The sequence below is a fragment of the Octopus bimaculoides genome, chromosome 6, assembly GCF_001194135.2.
Source record: "Octopus bimaculoides isolate UCB-OBI-ISO-001 chromosome 6, ASM119413v2, whole genome shotgun sequence".
In the NCBI taxonomy this organism is placed as follows: Eukaryota; Metazoa; Mollusca; class Cephalopoda; order Octopoda; family Octopodidae; genus Octopus; species Octopus bimaculoides.
The window spans coordinates 95746435-95749670 of NC_068986.1; positions in this window are offsets into that span (position 1 = coordinate 95746435).

The window sequence follows — 3236 nt, forward strand, 5'->3', positions numbered from 1 at the left end:
CCGGTCGGCCTCCCTCTGCACGTACGTCCGTTCGAGCGGAATTCGAACGTACATCCGTCCGTTCGGTTTCCCTCTGCACGTACGTCCGTTCGAGCGGAATTCGAACGTACGTTCTTCCGTTCGGCCTCCCTCTGCACGTACGTCCGTTCGAGCGGAATTCGAACGTACGTGTGTCCGTTCGGCCTCCCTCTGCACGTACGTCCGTTCGAGCGGAATTCGATTGACGTGCGTCCGTTCGGCTTCCCTCTGCACGTACGTCCGATCGAGCGGAATTAGAACGTACGTGCGTCCGTTCGGCCTCCTTCTGCACGTACGTCCGTTCGAGCGGAATTGGACGCACGTGCGTCCGACCGGCCCCCTTCTGCACGTACGTCCCTTTGAGTGCTATTCGAACGTACATGCATCCGTTCGGCCTCCCTCTGCACGTACGTCCGTTCGGGCGGAATTCGAACGAACGTGCGTCCGTTCAGCCTCCCTCTGCACTTATGTCATTGTGCCAATAGTTTTCTTGGTCTCAAGCCATATCCTTATCAACTGTGACCTTTCTCTTTCAAAGACAATGTAATGCAATGTGAGGAAGATTTGACATAGAGAGCTTTTTTTCCCAACGGCACACAAATAGGGACATTTTTAGATGAGAAATATAAAGTTTCAATATTCATGATTTCTCAAGATCATTAGTAATCAGAAATGAATTCCACAGTTTCAGACAAGAATTGGAACCACATCATTGACTTTTAACTGATGTGTACATCTCTACATGACTGCTAGAAATAGTAGCCAAATCCCCTTATACAGTAATCACTTGCCATATTGTAGTTCACCTATTCCGCCCTCATTACATTGCGGATTTTTCTGGCTAATACATGTAAATTTATATCACAGACTCCTCAGTATATCATGGGTTTCTGCGACTGATAGGTATTTATATTTTTTTAGATTTTAATTATTTCTGTAGTAAAATAAGCATTTTCATGCCTAAAAATAGAGTACAGCACTGCACTGTATAACACATTAATTTAAATATATTAAAAGAAAATACATAGTGTACCATAGATGAGTAAACAAAGAATCACACATCATCATCGTTTAACGTCCGCTTTCCATGCTAGCATGGGTTGGACGATTTGACTGAGGACTGGTGTACCAGATGGCTACACCAGGCTCCAATCTGATTTGGCAGAGTTTCTACAGCTGGATGCCCTTCCTAACGCCAACCACTCTGAGAGTGTAGTGGGTGCTTTTACGTGCCACTGGCACGAAGGCCAGTCAGGCGGTACTGGCCATACGGTATGGAAAACGAAACTTGGGAGGTGAGTGTTTGGTATTGTTTTGCATTTATGATAAAATAAATATATACAAATTATAAAAATGATAAAAAATATTTAAAGTACAGTACTGTTTCTACTTCACGGATTTTCACCTATCACGGGTTTTGAAGTATAACACCCGTGATAGTTGAGGGATTACTGTATTGTCTTAAAAATGAAAGTATACACCAGAAGATGTATTTCTTGAAATGCTTTTGATGATAGTTTTACTGGATCAGGGCTGACCTGGGGTTAAATACCAACATAATCATCATAGATTTGATATACTTAGAGCTTACCTCTCATTCAACAAGTTATTTTACATCAACTTTCCATTTTGGTATGGATCATTATAACTTAAGGCAGTTCTTACAATTAGATTTTCCCTACATTATTTTATGTACTAAGTAAATAAGCTCAATGATTTATTTAAATATGCTAGGTACAAGACCAACAGTTTTGAAGGCTGGTGGGAAGTAAGTTGATACCATCAACTCCAGTACTTCACTGGTATTTATTTTATCAACTCTTGAAGGGTTGTTGATCTTGGTGAGATTTGAACAGGGAATGTGAATGGCTAAAACCAAATATTGCAATAATTTTTCTAAATTAGATACAAGGCTAACAGTTTTGAAGGGAGGGGATTAGCCTATATCATCAACCCTGGTACTTGGGTGGTTCTCTCAAATGCCTTTCAGAGTTTTAAGGACAACAATATATGGTTTTGCTTGTAGTAGTACACCTGACATGTATGTTATACATACATATATAAATATATAACTCAGCTTGCAAAGACTTATTGGGGCAAGCGAAAGCGAAATTGTGACGGCACCTGTGCCCAGTGTCGCCTTTCTGGCACTTGTGCCCGCGGCATATCTAAGGACTTTCGAGCGAGATCATTGCCAGTGCCCCTGGACTGGCTCTTGTGCGGGTGGCACGTAAAATACACCATTTTCAGCGTGGCCGTTGCCAGTACTGCCTGACTGGCCTTCGTGTGGGTGACACATAAAAGCACCCACTACACTCTCTGAGTGGTTGGCGTTAGGAAGGGCATCCAGCTGTAGAAACTCTGCCAAATCAGATTGGAGCCTGGTGTAGCCATCTGGTTTCACCAGTCCTCAGTCAAATCGTCCAACCGATGCTAGCATGGAAAGCAGACGTTAAACGACGACGATGATGATGATGATGATATATATGTAAGGCAGCAATTTTGGCAGAATCATCAGTGTTGGATTGAATAACTTGGGATGTTCTATCTCTGCTCAGAGTTCAAAATCCAACAAACCTAACTTTGTCTTTCATTCTGGTAATTAATGAACCAGCTATGTTGTACCATGCGAAGGTTTACAGGAGACCACTCCCAGCATATATTTCTCCAGAAATAGAGAGTGGGGATAAGGGAAATGCTAGCTATCTCCTCTTGTTGAAAACTGATATACTACAGAAACCATCCAAGGCTGGACTATTATATAGCAGACCATAGAATGGAAATGAAGAATATACTGTATCATCATCATCATTTTAATATCCACTTTTCCATGCTCACATGGGTTGGATGGAACTTGTTGAAATGGATTTCTTACAGCTGGATGCTCTTCTTGTTGCCAACATTCACCTGTTTGCAAATAAGGTAATAATTACCATACCAAATGAAGGACATCTTGTGCATAATAGTGACATTCATTAGCAACTATCACACAAAGTCAAGACAAAATGACAGACACACACACATCATAAACATAGAATTTCAGTTTCCATCTACCAAACTCACTCTCATAAGGCTTTAGTCAACTGGGACTATAGTAGTATACGCTCACCCAAGGTTCCTTTTAGTGGAGCTGAACCTGAGATCAAGTGGTTGGAAAGCAAACTTCTTCCCACACAGCCATGCTTATGTCTATTGTTTGTGAGTATATATATATATAT